Here is a 22442-nt window from a genome sequence, read left to right as displayed (position 1 = left end):
GGTTTGTGAGACATGACCTACCCTTCACAAAACCGTGTTGAGTATCGCTAATCAACTTGTTCTTTTCAAGATGATTATAAACCCTATCTCTTATAACCTTTTCCAACATTTTACCCACAACCGAAGTAAGGCTCACAGGTCTATAATTACCAGGGTTGTCTCTACTCCCCTTCTTGAACAAGGGGACAACATTTGCTATCCTCCAGTCTTCCGGCACTATTCCTGTCGACAAAGACGACATAAAGATCAAGGACAAAGGCTCAGCAATCTCCTCCCTGGCTTCCCAGAGAATCCTAGGATAAATCCTATCTGGCCCAGGGGACTTGTCTATTTTGACATTTTCTAAAATTGCTAACACCTCCTCCTTTTGAACCTCAATTCCATCTAGCCTGGTCGACTGAACCTGAGTGTTCTCCTCGACAACATTGTCTTTCTCCAGTGTAAACACTGACGAAAAATATCCATTTAATGCTTCCCCTATCTCCTCTGATTCCACACACAACTTTCCACTACTATCCTTGATTGGCCCTAATCTTACTCGAGTCATTCTTTTGTTCCTGATATACCTATAGAAAGCCTTAGGGTTTTCCTTGATCCTATCCGCCAACGACTTTTCGTGTCCTCTCCTCGCTCTTCTTAACTCTCCCTTTAGGTCCTTCCTGGCTAATTTGTAACTCTCAAGTGCCCTAACTGAGCCTTCATGTCTCATCCTAACATAAGCCTTCTTCTTCCTCTTGACAAGTGCTTCAACTTCCTTAGTAAACCACGGCTCCCTTGCTCGACAACTTCCTCCCTGCCTGACAGGTACATACTTATCAAGGACACGCAGTAGCTGTTCCTTGAAAAAGCTCCACATTTCGATTGTACCCATCCCCTGCAGTTTCCTTCCCCATCCTATACCTCCTAAATCTTGCCGAATAGCATCATAATTGCCTTTCCCCCAGCTATAATTCTTGCCTTGCGGTATATACCTATCCCTGCCCATTGCTAAAGTAAACATAACCGAGTTGTGATCACTATCACCAAAGTGCTCACCTACATCTAAATCTAACACCTGGCCGGGTTCATTACCCAGTACCAAATCTAATGTGGCCTCGCCCCTTGTTGGCCTGTCTACATACTGTGTCAGAAAACCCTCCTGCACACACTGCACAAAAACTGACCCATCTATAGTACTCGAACTATAGTATTTCCAGTCAATATTTGGAAAGTTAAAGTCCCCCATAACAACTACCCTGTTACTCTCGCTCCTGTCAAGAATCATCTTTGCAATCCTTTCCTCTACATCTCTGGGACTATTCGGAGGTCTATAGACAACTCCCAACAGGGTGACCTCTCCTCTACTGTTCCTAACCTCGGCCCATACTGCCTCAGTAGACGAGTCCTCAAGCGTCCTTTCTACCGCCGTAATACTTTCCTTGATTAACAATGCCACACCCCCCCCCTCTTTTACCATCTTCTCTGTTCTTACAGAAACATCTAAATCCTGGAACCTGCAACAACCATTCCTGTCCCTGCTCTACCCATGTCTCCGAAATCGCCACAACATCGAGATCCCAGGTACCAACCCATGCTGCAAGCTCACCCACCTTATTCCGGATGCTCCTGGCGTTGAAGTAGACACACTTCAAACCAGCGTCCTGCTTGCCGGTGCCCTCTTTCGAACTTTTAACCCTATCCCTGACCTCACTACTCTCAACATCCTGTACACTGGGTCTACAATTTAGGTTCCCATCCCCCTGCTGAATCCTGAAGTCCGGGATTGAACGTATGCTGGATGCCACTGAGGAAAGGATAGACACCCTCTTGCCCAGGTGGGGCAGAGACTCAAGTCTTCCCGACCCAACAGCACCGGGGAAGAGGTGATAAAGGCAGTCAGTGGTGGCAGCAAGACGAAAGACATGGGGTGAGATCTTGGGAAAGACTGGTCTGTGGGAGAGGCGTGACTCACTTGCGGTAGGAACACCTGCACTACATTCGACTCTCACTTGTTCGAAGCATGCCAACCTCCACTGTGACCATTGCCCTCTCCTCCACTTCCCTTGCAAGTTGCATGGCCCGGTTCTCTGAGCAGCTGTGGACCTGAACGTTTGCGATCCCCTCAGCCATCTTCTGGCACTTGCACCAATTATGGGCCATTTTATCCTTGGGGCACAGAAAGGACATAGTGAGAGGCTGGGAGGCAAGCTCTGTGAGGGGAGTGGGGGGGTGGGGGGTGGGGGCTGTAGCTGGTGGCATGTGTGTGCAAGGCTCCTGGCCAAAGAGGGCAATGGATATGGTGGAGTTTGGTGGAGGGTGGGGTGCGCAGGTGGGAGGTTGTTGACTCGAGGGGATTGGGGCCGATGTGAGCAGTGAGGGATGGGAGTGATGCCAGGAGCACAGGGGTGGTGACTCACCCATGCTGCCCTAAGGAGGTCGTTCATCTTCTTATTGCATTGCACTCTGGTCCTCCTGCTGGTGCTGCCACCACTGACTGCCTTTATCACCTCTTCCCCGGTGCTGTTGGGTAGGGAAGACTTGAGTCTCTGCCCCACCTGGGCAAGAGGGTGTCTATCCTTTCCTCAGTGGCATCCAGCATACGTTCAATCCCGGACTTCGGGAATCAGGGGGCTGGTTTTCGTGCAGCCACCTTCCTGACTGGATTGACAGTCTGGGGCGAGTGTGTGGCAGCTCCAGCTTGTCTGGATCTTCAACAAAATCCTGGCCCCAGTGAATCAGATGTCAGCAGGGCTGGGAATCATTGGGCTGCACGTGGGCAACGTTTTAGCCCGTTTGCATCACCTGAATTTTGACTGCACTGCGCAAATTGCACGCAATTCACTTCTGGCGGGAGAACATGGCTGGATTCTCTGGGTCGCCGATGCTGAAATCGTGTTCGGCGACAGGCCGGAGAATCCAAAATTCCGATAGAATCGGGGGCGGTGCCCCTTCCCCGATGCTCCGCCCCCTCCAAAGCAACGTACTCTGTGAGTAAGCTACCACACGGATCCACGGCCTCAGGATATGGCCTGAGGCCCGCCCCCTCCTGATGCTCCGCCCCCTATTGGCCGAGTTCCCAACGGCACGGGTCGCCCATGGCCTCATCCGTCGGGAACTCAGCGTGGCGGCTGCGGACTCAGTCTGGCGCCGCCATAGTCGAAGGAGGGCCGATCCGCTGGCAGGGGGGGGGACATTATTCGAGGCCCTGAGCACGTGAGCCGGCCAAAGGGGGAGGGGGGGGCACCACTTCGCGGGCCGGATCCGCAGGCTGTGTCCGCCATGTAGCACGGCGCGGCCGCTGCAAGCCGCCACCATCAACATAGAACGTAGAACAGTACAGCACAGAACAGGCCCTTCGGCCCTCAATGTTGTGCCGAGCTATGATCACCCTACTCAAACCCTCGTATCCACCCTATACCCGTAACCCAACAACCCCCCCCCTTAACCTTACTTTTTTTTATTAGGACACTACGGGCAATTTAGCATGGCCAATCCACCTAACCCGCACATCTTTGGACTGCACATCTTTGAACATGCGCAGCCACAGACCCAGTAATTCTCTGGGGCCTATCAGCAGCTAGAGCCGGGTGCCCTATGCTTTGTCCTGCTAGCCCCCAGCAAAACGGCGAATCGGTGGCCGTTTGGCACCAGTTTTCCTGGCGTAACATGCCACCATTCTCATGCTGGCGTGGGGAACACAGTCTCCAAATCGGAGAATCCACCCCCATAACTCTCCCAAACAGAGAACCCAGCCCCAGGTAGACGGCACCTCAGAACAACATTAGTGTTAAGGATTTGGTCCGGCCACTTGATGTCCCAGACACTGAAGGTGGAATGCATCTCGTTGCTTTATGTGATGTTGTTATGTTGTCCATGCCTCTCAGCCATAGAAAAGTGATGCAAGAACAACTGCCTGGCAGACGTTGCTATTTTCTTGGAGGCAAGCCCCATTCTCTCTCTAATGCCTGTGGATGAGACTGCTGAAAGTTGAGCTTGCTTTCGCCAGGAGGCGATGACCGATTTCATCTTCTGATGTGGTTTTGTTTGAGGGAATACTTCCAAGATAGTTAAACTTCTGAACTGAGTTAAGCGGTGTATTGTCGATTTTGACTCTGGTGGCCAGCTTCAGGTAGATACAAAATCTCGACCTTTTACAGATTTCCTGTAAGGCTGAAGCATTCAGAGATGTAGGAAAAGAGGTCAACAAACAGCTGGATGTATTCCGGTGTGTATCAGTAACCGCTCTTCAAAGCTATATCATAGCCTGCCAACGTACCTTAAGGTCACAGACAAACCACATAAATGCCTCACAGATACAACATTTTTGCTTTTGTTAATGACAGGTCCTGTCTTAAATCAGGAGATGAAAGTTATATGATTTATAATGAGACTTGCATTCATTAAGCCCCTTTTACAATCTCAGGTCATCCCAAAGCAGTGATGTATTTATTAATTGTAGTCACTCTGGCAATGTTTGCAACGGCGATAATGATTTTTACCTCTGAATTATTTAAGGCTTTACACCAATCACATGAATGGATGAGTTCCTCGGTGATTTATGACAATGGCTAAATATGGAAATGAAGGATGTATAGGAAGTAAGGGCAAGAATTATGGTCATTTGTAAAGATGTTGACATTTTGCCAGGGGCTTCCCTCCTTGAGGCAAATCAATCTCTGGTACCCCATCCAACTGGCACTGATTCATGGGCAAACGTTGATGAAGCAATAGGGGACAATTTGCTGATGTTACATTTGAACCCAGTTCCGTCCTCTTTCGATATGGGTGTACCGGGAGGTCACAATAATGCTCAGAAACAGAAACTCGCACACATTTCCCCCTCCCCCACTTAAAGCCAGAGATATTTGAGCAGTACTTAACAGTACAGCATCTAAACACCTGCTAAATCATCTACATGGCATAGAAACTCATTGTTTTATTAAGTGGAATTTCTTAAGGTCAAATTATAAAGTATGCTTGGATAATCTGTTTGAAAGCCCAGACATGTTTAGTGATTGTGTGTTATGCTTCTTCATGTAGCATAAGCTGCTTCCTTGATGTATACTCTGACAAAGGAAGGTTCAGACTTGGAGATAGGTTTAACACATTTATTGAACAGTTAACAATTCTCCTACTTGAGTTTGACTCTCATGCTGATCTTACTATAGTAACTCAGACTAACTAACCAGTCTGCTCTAATCCATGTGGTGAGTGTGATGCTTCCTGATCTGCTCCTGTCTCTCTGAGTGTCGCTTATGGAAAGAGGAAGAGCATGTGTGCCCTGTCCTTTTATATGGGTAGCCCCCTTGTGGTAGTGTCACCTTTGGGTGCATTGACTGCCCATTGGTCGTGTCCTATCTTACTGGCCTATTGGTCGAATGTCTGTGTGTCATGATGTCTCTGGTGCTCCCTCTAGTGTTTATTTAGTCCCAGTGTATTTACATTACCGCCTTGTGTATTTACAGTGATGCATATACCACAGTGATAACCGCTAAAGACACAGATGAAGTAATTCTAAAGTGATATCGGGTGGAATCCTGCCAGTATTTGGCAAAGCGCAAACTGAAAACTGGCGTGTAACTCTCCAGTTGCACAGACCAGTTTGCCCTCCAAATATTGAGCCTCTTGGAGAACAAAAATGGATTGGACGCAGTTTATGCTGTCACTCTGGTGGAGTCAAGCCTAATAGAGCCTGCAACTGGTGTCATAGAGATCAGGGCGCCATTTTAAAGAGCTCCCCAATCAATGCCGCGGCCTCATGGCCCCCAGCGCCCATCACAGAGATATCGGGGGCTCTCCCCCATCCCCAACATTCATCGCAGGAATTCCAGCTCCCCACCAACACACTAAAGTATCCCCCCTCCCCCAAGAGTCCACACAACTCCCCCCCCTCCCCCTCCACCACACATAAATGTACCCTACCCAAGGTGTTTCCATCAGCGCCCACCCCTGGCACTGCTCCCTGGCATAGGGTGACACTGTCAGATTGGCACGAGCAGTTTGTCTCTGCCAGGTTGTCTCTATCAGGTTGGTGCTGCCAGGTTGACACTGCCAGCTTGGCAATATGCCAACCTGTGCAGGGGGCAGTGCACTACCCAGGAATGTCCCCCTTCCCCCGGGAGCTATGCTTACGTCTGTGCCCCGGAGGGATCCCCTCAACTGCTTCTGATTTGGCCAAACCTGTAGTAAATCTCGCGGACGTGGGTGGCGTATGAATATTTAGCGATCATGTGACGGTGGGCTCGTTCATGATATTTTTTAAAATGGAGATCTATTCAAATGAGGTTCACACCCTTCGCTCCTTAGAGGATCACGTTTTCCAATTCTCGTGGAATTTACCACCTGCATCGCTGATCCTGCGCACAGTTAGTGCGGGCTCAAAATCACCCCCTCTGTAACTGGCACAGGACCTTTCTAATTGCTGTTTAAGGCATTATTGCACATATATCTGTCTGAATAATGCAACAGTGTCAAATTAAAAGTGAGGGAAAATTATGTTCAAATATTTGCTGGGAAGTTGAATAAACTATGAGTAAGAAATGAATATGAGAAAATATTAAAAGCTGGCGCAAGGATTGAAACTACTCCTCCCAGTGTTGGCCCTTTGGATTCTGCTAGCCAATCAATCTCCACCTTCCCTCTACATGCACAGTGCTAACCAGGGTCTGGTTTAGCAAACTAAGACAGACAGCTGGCTTGTAATGCAGAACAAGGCCAGCAGTACGGGTTCAATTCCCATACCGGCCTAGGGGCTTTTCACAGTAACTTCATTGAAGCCAGCTTGTGACAGTAAGCGATTATTATTACACATCTCCCTGCATGGTGACCAAAGTCTTTCCAATCTGTATGTTCATTAACATCATGGCCTTAACCGAAACCTGGCTGAGTGGTGATAGCACCTTTCTCTTGAAGTGAAGCCTTCTTATCTGGCTGCATCTTCTCGCCCTGAAAGCTGCACTGGTCGGTGTGGACCATAAACCCAAATAAACTCCTCTGGCACTTACTCCTTTGAGTGCCCACCCCTCGTTTAAAACGCTGGTTCTTTACCACCCGCCCAAATCACAGGCCAATTTTCTCACTGAACTATCTGCACTGCTCTCCTTCCCCCAATCATTCCCCACTCTGAGCCAGTCCCCAACCTCAATGATTCCATGCTCCATCTGAACTCATCACGCCCTCCCTCCTCTGAGATCTTCCATATAAACTGCCCAACCCTTTGTTCACAGCCAGGTCCTTGAGCTTACCATCACAAAGCCTTGCTATTTTCATCCTGCCAATTGCAGATAAAGCCGTCCCTGATCGAACACGTTCCCGTAACACTCTCCACCCGCATCCTGCTTCTCACAAACTTACTTTGTTCTATGTCCATCCCTGTGAAAAAGGAAACAGTGTCCCTGGTCCCCCAACTTTCAAATTCCTAACTGTCTGGTCATTGGCCTTCCATTCATATGGACATTTCTGCTCAATCACAACCGCACATCTACCTTTGGCCAAGTTAAAACTATTACTCTCCTACCTGAGCAATGCCCCCTGGTACGACCCCCCCTGCTTTACACTGCCAAAACTGCTCACGACTGCAGGATAACCCTGGAATACAAAGATTTTTAAAAATTATTATTCAGGTGGATAAACCCACTGCGCAGTTAGGGAGGGGTTCCAGCGACGGAGAGGAAGTGATGATATATTTCCAAGTCAGGATGGTGAGTGACTTGGAGGGGAAACTCCAGGTCGTGGGGTTTGCAGGTATCTGCTGCTTTTGACTTTCTAGACTGTAGTGGTCGTGGGTTTGGAAGGTGCTGCGTGAGGAACCTTGGTGAGTTACTGCAGTGCATCTTGTAGATGGTACACATGGCTGCCACTGTTCATCGATGGTGGAGGGTTCAAATGTTTGTGGAAGGGGGAGCAATCAAGCGGACTGCTTTATCCTGAATGGTGTCAAGCTTTTTTGTTCTTTATTTATAAATTTAGATTACCCAATTAATTTTTCCAATTAAGGGGCAATTTAGCGTGGCCAATCCAACTACCCTGCACATCTTTGGGTTGTGGGGGCGAAACCCACGCAAATAGGGGAAGAATGTGCAAACTCCACACGGACAGTGACCCAGAACCGGGATCGAACCTGGGACCTCGGCGGTATGAGGCAGCAGTGCTAACCCACTGCGTCACCGTGTTGCCGTGTCAAGCAAATGGTCGGGAGGCTTAACAACCCTTCCAGATCTCTTTGTTTTTGAGTTTGGAGGAATGGTGGTTTCTTTTTTTAAAATGTATTTTATTACAAACATGTATCAAAACAGGTTACAGCGAACAAACACCCCGGGAAACATACTTCCCAACAATCAACTATACAGTCTGTACAGACTTTTCCTCTTTTTCAGCTCCCCCCCTCCTTCGCGACGAACAGCCCCTCAAACACGATCACAAACATCCCCCATCTTTCTTCAAATCTCCCTGAAGAGCCCCTTAACTCATACTTTATCTTCTTTAATTGCAGGAAGTCGTACGGGTCACCCAACCATGCTGCTACCCCCGGTGGCGATGCCGACCGCCCATCCAGCAAAATTCACCACCATGCAATCAGAGAGGCGAAGGCCAAGACATCGGCCTTCCTCCACTCCATGAGCTCCGGCTTCTCTGAAACCCCAAATATCGCCACCAAAGACTCCTCCTCCACTATCCCGGCAAAGACCGTGAACACTCCCGCCCAGAATCTTCCCAATTTTTCGCAACCCCAAAACATGTGCGCATGATTCGCTGGCCCCCTCACACTCTTCTGCTACGCCTTGAAAGAACCCACTCATTCTCGCCCGAGTCATATACACCCTGTGCACCACCTTAAACTGTATCAGGCTCATCCTTGCACAGGAGGAGGTCCTGTTTACCCTACGCAGTGCCTCACTCCATACTCCCCAATTGATCCCCCCTCCCAACTCCCCTTCCCATTTCTCCTTGACCTTCACCACCTGCTCACCTCCCTGCTCCCCCAGCCAATTGTATATATCCTCAATTCTTCCCTCCCCTTCCACATCCGTGAGTAGCAGTCGCTCCTGCAGGGTGTATCCCGGCAACCTAGGAAACCCCCTCCAGACCTTTCGTGCAAAGTCCCTAACCTGCAGGTTCCTGAACTCACTCCCCCTCGGCAGCTCTACCCTCTCCCTTAGCTCCTCCAGACTGGCGAACCCTTCGTCTAAATACAGGTCCCTCACCTTGACCAGCCCCACTTCCTTCCACCTCCTGTATACACGATCCATCCTCCCAGCTCTAACTCATGATTCTCGCACAGCAGCGTTAGCACCGACATCCCTTCCACACTAAAATGTCTCCTCAACTGATTCCATATCTTCACTGTGGACTGCACCACTGGTTTCCTTGAATACCTACTCGGAGCCATTGGCAACGCTGCAGTCACCATAGCCCTCAAACTAGACCCCTTACAAGATTCCTCCTCCATCCTAACCCACTCTACCCCTTCTCCTTCCCACAACCGCCGCACCTTGTCCTCATTCACCGCCCAATAATAATGAAGTAAGTTTGGCAACGCCAACCCCCCCCCCCGCCCCGCTGCCTCTGCCTCTGTAGCAGGGTCCTCCCCACCCTCGGCACCTTCCCCGCCCATACAGAGTCAGAGATGATCGTGTCCACTTTCCAAACAAAGACCTTTGGTATGAAGATTAGGAGAGCTTGAAAGATAAACAAGAACCTCGGCAGAATATTCATTTTCACCACTTGGACCGTCCCTGCCAATGTTAAGTGCAGTGTATCCCACCTCTTAAGATCCTCCCTAGCTCCGCCACCAGCTTTGTTAAGTTCCACTTATGGAGCCCCGTCCATCCCCTCACTACCTGAATCCCCAAATACCTAAACCTATCCCTCGCTACCGTAAATGGCATCCCCGCTGAATTAGCCAGCTGTGCCAGCTCATTCACCGGGAATACCTCGCTTTTCCCTACATTCAGTTTGTATCCCAAGAACCCTCCAAACCTCCCCAACAGGACCATAATCCTTCCCATACTCTTCAACGGATCCGAAACATACAGCAAGAGGCCATTGGCATAGAGCGGCACCCGATACTCCCTCTGTCCCCTCATTATCCCCTGCCACTCTGCCGACCCCCTGAGAGCCATCGCCAATGGCTCCATGGTCAGCGAAACAGCAGCGGCGACAGCGGGCACCCCTGCCTCATACCCCTGTGTAAGTCAAAGCTTCCTGAGCTCATATCATTCATCCTCACCCTCGCCCTTGGTGCCACATTCAGCAACCACACCGATGCCACAAATCTCAGCCCAAACTCAAACCTTCCCAAAACTTTGAACAAGTACCGCCACTCCACCCGATCAAATGCTGTCTCCGCGTCCAAGGACACCACCACCTCCGTTACCAGAGCCCCTGACGGACTCATCACCACATTCAGCAGCCGTCTTATATTACTCGCGAGCTGCCTGCCCTTCACAAAGCCTGTTTGATCTTCTGCCACCACCCCGGGGACACAGTCCTCCATCCTCCCCGCCAACAACTTAGCCAATACTTTCACATCCGTGTTCAATAGTGATATGGGCCTATACGACCCACATTCCACCAGATCCTTCCCTTTTTTGGGGATTAGTGTGATTACGGCCAGCGTCATCGTCTCCGGTAACTCCCCCTTCTCCAGTGCTTCTTTAAATGCCCCCAACAGATGTGGTGCCAGGTCCGCCGCAAATTCCTTATAAAATTCTACCGGGTACCCATCCGGCCCAGGGGCCTTCCCCAACTTCATACCCCTGAGACTATCCAGCACCTCCCTCAGCCCCAGGGGCTCCTCCAACGCCTGCCTCTTTGCTTCCTCCACCTGGGGAAATTCCAGCTCTTCCAGAAACCGCCCATATCCCCTCCTCTCCTCTTGGGTCTGCCTCATAAAGTCCCTGGTAATACTCCCTAAATGCCTCATTTACCTTCCCTGGCTCTGACACCACATCCCCAGCCCCGGTCCGGATCTTCAATATTTCCCTGGACGCAGCCTGCCTCCGCAGCTGGTGCACCAGCATGCGGCTCGCCTTCTCCCCGTACTCGTATTGCACCCCTCTTGCCCTACGCAGTTGCCCTACTGCCTCCCCGTTGTCAGCCTGTCAAATTGCCCCTGCAACGTTTTCCTCCTCACCAATCCCTCCACGGTGGGCAACCTCGAATATTCCCTGTCCATCTCCACTATCTTGCTCACTAGACGGTAATGTTCCTCCCTCCTTTCCCTTACCGCACTGGCCATAAACAAAACAATTACCCCCCAAATCACTGCCTTCAGTGCTTCCCGAAAAATGACCGCTGACATCTCCCCATTCTGATTCAACTCCACATAATCCCTGATCGTCAACTGCACCTTACCACAAAAAACTCCATCCGCCAACAACCCCGAGTCAAACCTCCACCCCGGCCCCTGCTCTAGTCCCGTACTGAACCGAATATCCAGCCAGTGGGGTGCATGGTCCGAGATAACTATCCCCGCATACTCTGCCCCCTCCACCCCAACCAAAATCTCCCGACTCACTACAAAGTAATCAATCCTCGAATACACCTTGTGGATGTGTGAAAAGAAGGAATACTCCCTTCCCCCTGGGTTCTGAAAGCGCCATGGATCCACCATACCCATCTTCTCCAGAACCCCCCCCCCCCCCCCCCCCCCAGCTCCCTTGCCATTTGTACCCTGCCCATCGACCTGGGCTCGACCTATCCACCCTCGGCTCTTGGACACAGTTTGACGTGTTGGCTTGTGTAGGCTTGAGAGATGAACAGACACTTCCAACACAGATGAAGGTTCAACTCAATTTTATTAACTACTTCTAACTAACTAACACACGATGACTGTGGGTCTAAATGATGCTAACTTAAACTAGAGACCTAAGCCTTGTCCGAACCAGTTGATTCTCTCAGCACGTGGTGTGAGTCTGTGCTGGGCTGGATGAGTTCCTGTTACACTGAGAGGCAGCACCCAGAATGAGCGGGAACCGTGGTGCCCTCTGCCTTTATAGTTTTTGTATTCTAACTGGTGATTGGCTGTGGTGTTTGTACATGCTGATTGGTCCCTGTGTGTCCATCAATGTGTGTCTACACCATGATGTACTGGTGTATATTATGACACAGTTAAAATCTCCTTCCATAATCAACTGGTACGTGGCCAAATCCGGGATCGCTGCCAGCAACCCCCTCATAAAACCCACATCATCCCAATTTGGGGTATACACATTTACCAACACTACCGGTGCCCCTTCCAATACCCCACTCACAATCACATATCTCCCATCTGGATACCTCACCTCCTTCGCACTCACAAATCCCATTTTCTGGCTCATTAAAATCGCTACATCCCTCGATTTCGAATCAAACCCTGAGTGAAAAACCTGCCCGACCCACACCTTCCTTAACCTATCCTGGTCCTTGCAGAAAAACCACCCCTGTTTTCAAGCTCCTGAGGTTCGCGAACACCCGCGACCTATTAACCGGACCATTCAGTCCCCGGACGTTCCATGTTACCAACCTTACCGGAGGCTTGTGCCTCCAATCCCCTCTACCGTCCGTCACCTTTCCCACTTGAGGAGTGGTGGTTTCAACTGCTTGGGGATGAATTTGTTGGTCTAGACTTTGTTGAAGTCGTAGTACTTGGTGCTTCCATTATTTGGGTTTCTACATCTGGTTTTCTCAAATGTATGATAGGAAGTTCACCGTGAGGAATGAGGAGCTGTCTTTTCCTGTTCCGTCTGATTGTGCATTCTGTGCTTCGTACCAAGTAAGTCCACCATTGATCTTTAGCCTTCAGGATAATGACACGCTCTCTGTCAAGATTCCTGATCCAAACCTTGTCACCCGTGTTTAGCTTGGGCAGGTTTCTGGTACGGTACCTCCTATTATAGGTGGAAGCTCATTGCTGTCTGCAGTCCAAAGATGTGTGGGTTAGGTGGATTGGTCACGCTAAATTGCGCCGTATGTCCAAAGGTTAGAAGGGGTTGCTTGGTGGATGTGTGGGCTTAGGTATGGTCTTCTTTCAGGGACCAGTGTAGATTTGATGGGCCGAATGGTCTCCTTATGCACTGTAAATTATATGATTCTATGACTGTTCTCAGTCATGAAACCTTCTGATAGCCCCTGACTGCCAACCCCGGGATTAATTTCTTCAGCAAGGTGGGAGGCTAAGAGTGAAATTTATTGTCCATCAGCAGCTCTGATGAGAATAATCCACCTTGCAGTGGGGTGGATCCATATACATCAAAGAGATCATTGAAAAGTCATAATTTTCCTTCAAGAGGGTTTTGATCGTGCAGACCTCAGATTGTGGATACCTTAGGGAGCCGGTGAGGTGTTGAAATCCGTAACCCCTGGCAAAATGAGAGAGGTATTCCTCACTAGACTGCGGGTCGTTGTCAGACACCACCTGGTCCGGATACATTGGGTCGCAAAGATTCCATTCAGAGACTGACTCTGTGGCCATTGTGTCCAAACGCTTCACTTTGATCCACTGAGAGAAATAATCAATGACGAGGAACGACTTGCCGTTGTCGATGAATATGCTCATTCCAACGTCTGGGGAAAGGGTGTGTGGGGATAAGCAGCTCACTCTGGATAGGTTTGTGCAGCGCATACAGCTGGAGGTTGAAAATAATCTTTCAATTTCCGCTGATATTCCTGGCCACCAGACTGCAGCACTGGGTGCGTGTTCTGCACCTTGTGATGCCCAAGAGGCCTTGGTGGATTCGTTGATGAATCTCCGACTGGAGTGAGACAGAAATGACCGACCACTGGTGGATCATCAATTATAGTGAGGTGTTTCTGCTGTTTGAAATAAATTTTGATAACATAGCCACCTGGACACGACAGCGGTCGCCTTTGTAGACAGTGCTGACACATATGTACGCAACTCTTCATCTCCCACCTGTTCATGCCGTATCTATTGAAGCCTTTTGGAATTTTCTGGCAGTAGTGTTGCCATGAATTGGGAATATGATTCCAGGTCATAGAGCAGATTACCATCATGCATTGCAAGATGGCTGGCTGTGGCCCTGGATCATGTGTCCACACTGTGTTTGGTGCTTCCCGTGCACATACACACTCTCATATGCAAAGCTCATGAGATGCAAGCAGAATCTCTGAATTCTGGGGGAGCATCCCTGGCAAGTTCTTCCTTGTCCAGTCGTGAGACCAATGGATTGTCATCCGTCTTGATGATTATCTTCAGCACAACAATATAATCAGAGAACTTCCCCCTAGCCCGCGTTACTAAGAGGACCTCTTTTTCGATAACTGCATGCCACACCTCTGTGTCGGACAGCCCCCTAGGCATGTAATGTACTGGTTTGGCTGCAGTCATCCAGCTGCGTTAGGAACAGAACTGCTCCTTGTCCTGTTGACGAAGCACCTGCTGCAGATGTAGTTGTCAGGTGCTATGTTCTCACACCGCCGAGACAAAAAGTATGCAGGTGGGTTTCTTCAAAACACGGTGCAAGTTTTATTCAGGAGATGGGGGCCTCACGGTAGCATGGTGGTTAGCATCAATGCTTCACAGCTCCAGGGTCCCAGGTTCGATTCCCGGCTGGGTCACTGTCTGTGTGGAGTCTGCACGTCCTCCCCGTGTGCGCGTGGGTTTCCTCCGGGTGCTCCGGTTTCCTCCCACAGTCCAAAGATGTGCGGGTTAGGTGGATTGGCCATGCTAAATTGCCCGTAGTGTAAGGTTAACGGGGGGATTGTTGGGTTACGGGTATACGGGTTACGTGGGTTTAAGTGGGGTGATCATTGTTCGGCACAACATCAAGGGCCGAAGGGCCTGTTCTGTGCTGTACTGTTCTATGTTCTAGATGTTGCTCATACAAGTCAAAGAGAGGAACTAAGGCAGCACGGTGGCGCAGTGGGTTAGCCCTGCTGCCTCACGGCGCTGAGGCCCCAGGTTCGATCCCGGCTCTGGGTCACTGTCCGTGTGGAGTTTGCACGTTCTCCCCGTGTCTGCGTGGGTTTCGCCCCCACAACCCAAAGATGTGCAGGGTAGGCGGATTGGCCACGCTAAATTGCTCCTTAATTGGAAAAAATGAATTGGGCAGTCTAAATTTATTTAAAAAAAGAAAGGAACTAAAGCCCGTGCAAACACTCTGCTGAGGTCACTGCCAATCATGTGGTGTTCCACCAGCATGGATGTACTACTTAAACACATAGGAGCAGGGATGGGCCGTGATGAGCCAGGCTACCTAGTGAGAGCAGCATGGTGGAATTCTGACACAATGCCTGCTCTTGGTGTGCTTCCCAACACCACAATTAGGCCATTTTGAAAAGATGTTTCAGAGGCTTGCACCAGGTTGGGCAGGCATTCGGCCAACTGGTTCACCATGCTCAGGAACCTTTGAACGTCTGAAATGGATGTTGTTGGAAACTCTCTAATCGCCTTCACTCTGTGTGGGTCCACCATGATGCCTTTGCCACTCATAATATTCCCTCAGAATTGAAATTGAAGTCTCAGACAACGTGCACTTATTATTCAGCATCAATCCTGCTTCAACAAGCCTTTCTAGACAGCTGTGAGTCTACTGTTGTGTCTCTCGACAATTGTACCATGGACAGCACATTAGCATAATGGTTAGCACAAATGCTTCACATCTCCAGGGTCCCAGGTTCGATTCCCGGCTTGGGTCACTGTCTGTGCGGAGTCTGCACGTTCTCCCCGTGTGTGCGTGGGTTTCTACCGGGTGCTCCGGTTTCCTCCCACAGTCCAAAGATGTGCAGGTTAGGTGGATTGGCTATGATAAATTGCCCTCAGTGTCCAAAATTGGCCTTCGTGTTGGGTGGGGTTACTGGGTTATGGGGATAGGGTGGAGATGTGGGCTTGGGTAAGGTGCTCGTTCCAAGAGCCGGTGCAGACTCGATGGGCTGAATGGCCTCCTTCTGTACTGTATGAAATCTATGAAACATCATCCTATGGCAGATGACTCTTTTCATACCTTGCAAGATGGCCAACATCATGCACTGAAAAGTCTCAAGATGCTGAAGGGCAAATGATTGTAGCAGAAGCTAACAAATGTGATGATAAAAGATAAGGAGCAACTTAGATATCTCGTCTAAGGGAAGCTGCTGTTTGCATTAAGTTTCAGGGACCCTATGCTCTTGGAGAGTGTGATCGAGCTGTCGTCCATTAAGGATAGCGGATGGATTTCCCTTACCACCACCTTATTGAGTTGAGTCGGGCTAACGAAGATGTGAGTGAAGGTACTTGGCTTCAGAACTGAGACCATCCCAGGACACCATTCTGTCAGCTGCGTTATGTAGGACATAACCCCCACCTTGGTCATCTCATCAAGTTGCTGCTGTGCTTGTTTCTTTATTGGGGGTAAACAGGCACATGAGCGGGGCATTGTCTCTCAGTGTTACGCTCAATACAGTCTTCAATCCCCCACAGCCCAGTGAAACGTTTAGGAAAATGCATTTTTTAATGTCACAACCAGAGCCATGCCAGTTAATCTTGTCGGTCTTTCGGAGGAGGTTAAAGCTGGCACAGAGTGACATGTCACAGGCACAGAGCAACATATCACAGGCCCAGAGCGACATATCACAGGCCCAGAGCGACATATCACAGGCCCAGAGCGACATATCACAGGCCCAGAGCGACATGTCACAGGCACAGAGTGACATGTCACAGGCACAGAGGGACATGTCACAGGCACAGAGCAACATATCACAGGCCCAGAGCGACATATCACAGGCCCAGAGCGACATATCACAGGCCCAGAGCGACATGTCACAGGCACAGAGGGACATGTCACAGGCACAGAGCAACATATCACAGGCCCAGAGCGACATATCACAGGCCCAGAGCGACATATCACAGGCCAAGAGCGACATATCACAGGCACAGAGCGACATGTCACAGGCACAGAGCGACATATCACAGGCCCAGAGCGACATATCACAGGCACAGAGGGACATGTCACAGGCACAGAGCGACATATCACAGGCACAGAGCAACTTGTCATAGGCACAGAGCAACTTGTCATAGGAACAGAGGGACATGACCAAGACTGTGAGAGGCATGACCGAGGCATTGAGGAACATATCTCACTCGTTGAGAGATATGACCCTGTCTCAGTGTACCACAGCTGAGGGCATCGAGACTATGGCTCACAAGAGGGCAGGTCTCCTGGACTGGCAGTGCCAGGTGATGGTGGAGACTCCGGAGCTCACTCCAGCCTCACCTCTGTTTTGTTACGCTCTTGACGTAGCATAAGCTGCTTCCTTGATGTGCACTCTGATAAAGGAAGAGTCAGACTTGGAGATAGCTTCAACACATTTATTAAACTGTTAACGATTCTCCTACTTGGATTCGACTCTCCTGTTAATCCTTCTATAGCTACTCAGACTATCTAGCCAGTCTGCTACAATCCACGTGGTGAGTGTGATGTGTTTCAAATCAACCCTGTGTACTCACTGAGTGTCTCCACTGGAAAGAGGAAGATCATGTCTGCTGTGTCCTTTATATATGGGTTGGTGTAATGCCCTCCTGTGGTAGTGTCACCTCTGTGTGTATCGTGAATGCCCATTGGTTGTGTCCTATCTTATTGGCCTATTGGTTGAATGTCTGTGTGTCATGTCTCTGGTGCTCCCTAGTGTCTATCTAGTCTACGTGTATTTACAGTAACCCCTTGTGTATTTACAGCGATGCATATCACCACAGGGTGGGGTTGTGTTTGGCATTGGCGTGTGTTTTTCGGATTTGCTGCTGTGGTCACCCCCATGTGTGCCTTCGCCCATTGTGCTCCCCTGGCATGCCCTGTGTTCGCCTTGCCGTCTTTCTCTACAGTGTCCACTTCAGTCCTCGCTCCTTTCCTCTCCCCCCTTTGCATATGATTGCTGGTCATGAACAGGTTTTGGAGTAGGCTGGTTAATAGATACATAGATACATAAAAGATAGGAGCAGGAGGCCTTTTGGCCCTTCGAGCCTGCTCCACCATTTCTCACAATCCAACTCAATAGCTTAATCCTGAATAGCCTCCACGCGCTGCTGTGGAAGCTTGCCCCTGATTCCCAAATGGCGTATTTCACTTTTTCTAATTTGAGAAACTCTGTCAGGGTTGGACAGCCATTCTGTGGCCTTGGGTAGCTCTGCTGATCGCCAGCAGAGCAGGAGTCTTTGGCAGGAGATAAGGGAGGCAAAAGCTAAGGTGTCTCCCCTCTCCCACTAAAGAGGCTGCTCCAAAACCCCAGAGACCGCCACTAGTGGGCACGGCTCCACCCTCATCCCACAACCTTGGACAGCGCCTCAAAAAAGGCTAATACCCGACGAGTCTGGGGCAAGACCAGAACATGTGGGTGTGGTTGGCCAGGCCTTCCTGGCACCCTTCACCCAACACCTCCAGGAAGAACGTGCTCATTTGTGTTCTGCTTAGGCGCGCCCTGTGCACTACCTTTGAAGGAGAATTCCTGCACGGGGCATCCCTCCGAGCAATGGCCATGGCCACGCTCCCATTCCCCCCCCCCCCCAGCCAGATACTCCAGAAGCCCAGTGGCAATGGCCACACTGAGAACGTGGAACCAACTGAGACACCATTTTGATCTGACCGCAATGTCCAGCATGGCCCCCAACTGCAACAACGATAAGTCCCCCCACCCCCCCCCCCCCCCCCCCCCGCGGCTATGAACACGACATTTAAGAGGTGGAGACAGGACAAAGGGGTCCTGACAGTAGGGGACTTATACATCGACGGAATTCCTGGGGAATTCACGGATAAGCTCCAGCTCCCGAAAGGGAACGAACTACGATAAATACATATAAGAACTTCCTCCAAAAGGAAACTGCAACGTTCCCCCAGCGACCAGGACATTCCCGACTAGACAGACTAGTGGACAAACTAGAGGACGGGAGCTGCGCGGACATGCGCCAGGGTCAGGCTGTACAGTACTTTGCGACGTCCTAAGGTTGTGAAAGGTGCAATCGAAATGCAAGGTTTCATTTTTCCTCAGGAAAGAAGAGGGAGGAACGGGTCAGAAAAGAAAACCTTGGAAAAATTGTAACGGTTAAAGGAAAAAATTGAAAGGCCTCGACCACGGATCTGACCCATCATTCTCTTTCAGATTAATGCTTGGCCTCTTTGGATTTCCAGAATTTTCTGTACTCGTTATTGAGAAATGATACTCACGTTGTGATGATTATTTTCATTTTACAGTGAGTAATGCTGCTTCCTGCCATCTGTTATGAACATTTAATCACGAAGGCAGTGTATTTTGAAAAACAGATTACTTTGTTACATTGATGAAGTTCTCACCAGCTCTTCGCATTTACATTTCTCAGTGGTCGCACTTGCACAACATATTACTTTGGCAATCAATTATTCATATAAATATGAGCAGCGCTAATTGTAAATTATAAATTCTGTGCAGGTGTCATTGGCATATTAATACCGTATTCATTGCTTAACTTCTGCATAAGCAAATTTATGTTATTCTCACAGATTCAGTAATGATTCTAAATGCAGTATTAAACAGCAGATTTGACTGTGCGATGATGCAGCTTCAAATTGCAGGTTTCAAACCTATTTCTAGTCTCAGATGTGCCTTTATGCTAAACAGTCTGAAGTACCTGAGTGAGTGAGGAGATGCTGAGGTACATCAGGATACCAGGGGAAACTCCCCGATTCTTTTTCAAAATAGTTTGTCGCGACCTTTTATATCCATCTGAGAGATCATGGCCGGGATTCTCCCCTATCCGGCGGGGCGGGGGGTCCCAGGGTAGCGGAGTGGCGCCAACCACTCCGGCGTCGGGCCTTCCCAAAGGTGCGGAATTCTCCACACCTTTAGGGGCTAGGCCCGCACCGGAGTGGTTGGCGCCACGCCGACTGGCGCCAAAACCGGCGCCAACGGCCTTTGACGCCCACCGCCTGGCGTCGGGGCTGGCAGAAAGGCCTTCGCCAGTTCCCACATGCGCCGGTGCGTCAGCGGCCGCTGATGTCACCACCGGCGCATGCGCTGTAGGGGTTCTCTTCCGCCTCCACCATAGTGGAGGCCGTGGCGGCGGCGGAAGAAAAAGAGTGCCCCCACGGCACTGGCTCGCCCGCCGATCGGTGGGCCCCGATGGCGGGCCAGGTCACCGTGGTGGCACCCCCCGGGGTCCGATCGCCTCGCGCCCCCCCCCCCCAGGACCCCGGGGGCCCGCTCACGCCGTTAATCCCGCCGGCACCAGAGGTTCTCCAATTCCCGCCGGCGGGAGAGACCTGTCAGCGGCAGGACCTCGGCCCATCGCGGGCCGGAGAATCGCCGCGGGGGGGCACGCCGATCGGCGCAGCGTGATTCCCGCTCCTGTCGTTTCCCGCGTGGCGGAGAAATCTGTCCGCGGCGGGGGCGGGATTTACGCCGGCCCCGGGCGATTCCCCGACCCTGCGGGGGATCGAAGAATTCCGCCCCAGATGTGCTTTGAAATTTAAAAATTGGGTTTCTGGTGATGGTTCTCATAATTATAAGTAACATTTGCACCATAACAGTGCCAGGCAATGATCATATTGAATAGAAACTAATCAAACTATGGCCCCATAATATTCAATGGCATTATCATCACTGCATCCCCCACTATCAACATCCTGGGGTTACCATTGAGCAGAAACTGGACTAGCAATATAAATACTATGGCTACAAGAGTAGGTCAGAGACTAAGAATCCTGCAGTGAGTAACCCACCTCCTGACTCCCCAAATCCTGTCCACCACCTACAAGACACAAGTCAGGAGTGTAATGGAATACTCTTCACTTGCCTTGGTGAGTGCAACTTCAACAACATTTCAGCAGCTCGACACCATCCAGGACAAAGCAACACAAACTGAAACAGTCACTCCTTCCACCACCATCACAGAATGGCAGCAGTGTGAACCATCTACAAGGTGCGCAGCAGAATCTCACCAAGGCTCCTTCGACAGCACCTCCCAAAGCCACGATCTTGACCACTTAGAAGGGCTACGGCAGCAGATGCGTGAGAAAACCACCACCTACGATTTCCCCTCCAAGCCGGTCACTGTCCTGACTTGGAACCATGTTGTCGCTCTGTCACTGTTACCGTCAACATCCCAGAATCCCTTCTTAACAGCACTGTGGGTCTATCCACAGGACATGGGCTGCAGAGTTTGAAGAAGGCAGCTCACCACCTCTCAAAAGTAATTAAGGATGGGCAATAAATGCTGGTTTATCCAGCGACACTCGTATCCTGTGAACTAATATTTGTAAAAAGGACAGACCTTGGAGCACCGTTACACTGATGCTTTCGACTTGGAAGAAATATCCTGTGCAGACTGCAATCAGTTTATTTCAACTCCATCCGAGGAATGTATTAACTGGAATAAATGCGTGGCGGTATCTGTCCAAATGTATCCTCCAGTGCGTCTCACCCATGGATGCACTGGGGCAGCTTGTCTAGGCCAACAGCGGTCAAAGTTCCCATATTACTAATTCCCATGCATAACATCGTGCAATTTTGTCAGCTGGATAACACTGGCAATTTGCTGCTTCTTCTTGTCATTCCAGCGAGGATTCGAATATATTGAATTAATTTGTTAAATGAAATAGTAATTAAGTTGGAAGACGAAAATTGCAAATAACGTGGCAGCATGTGAAGCACCTCACGTATGTGGAACGTACCATTTTAATCTGCTTTTGGGATAAAAACCTGACCATGTCTAATTAGGGGCTGGTTTAGCTCACTGAGCTAAATCGCTGGCTTTGAAAGCAGGCCAGCAGCACGGTTCAATTCCCGTACCAGCCGCGCCGGAATGTGGCGACTAGGGGCTTTTCACAGTAACTTCATTGAAGCCTACTCGTGACAATAAGCGATTTTCATTTCATTTTCATTTCATTTCCAAAAGAGAGTGACGGGTATATTCCAGTCTTTGTCTGCACACTCAGCCACAACACTGACAGGAACAAGATGGAACCACGACAGCTCCATCAATAAGACTGGTGCAAAGTATTCTGGGGTGAAAATAGAGCAAAGAAACTGCACGTGCCCTGTAAAGTTGATTTAAAATTTTTTTTTTTAGAGTACCCAATTCTTTTTTTTCCCAATTAAGGGGCAATTTAGCGTGGCCAATCCACCTAACCTGCATATCTTTGGGTTGTGAGGCTGAAACCCTCGCTGACACGGGGAGAACGTGCAAACTCCACACGGACACTGACCCAGGGCCGGGATTCCAACCCAGGTCCTCAGCGCTGTAGTCCCAGTGCTAACCACTGCGCCACCGTGCTGCCCCCGTTAAAGTTATATTGAGGTCAAAATAAAGTTGCGACAATCAATGGGCAACATACTCAACTACAAACAACACAACCTGCCTTCATCCAGCACTCCTAAGTGCTTCATGGAAGCATAAGGGAGGGGGAACGGTCCAAGGAGATCTTAGGTGCGGCTTAAAGTTTGGACAAAGCGGCGGATTTAAAGATACGACCTAAAGGGGGAGGAGGCTCCAGGGAGATTTACCAAGGAAATTGCAGGTA

The sequence above is a fragment of the Scyliorhinus canicula genome, chromosome 6 (genome assembly GCF_902713615.1).
Source record: "Scyliorhinus canicula chromosome 6, sScyCan1.1, whole genome shotgun sequence".
NCBI lineage: Eukaryota > Metazoa > Chordata > Chondrichthyes > Carcharhiniformes > Scyliorhinidae > Scyliorhinus > Scyliorhinus canicula.
This window is presented reverse-complemented; position numbering follows the sequence as displayed.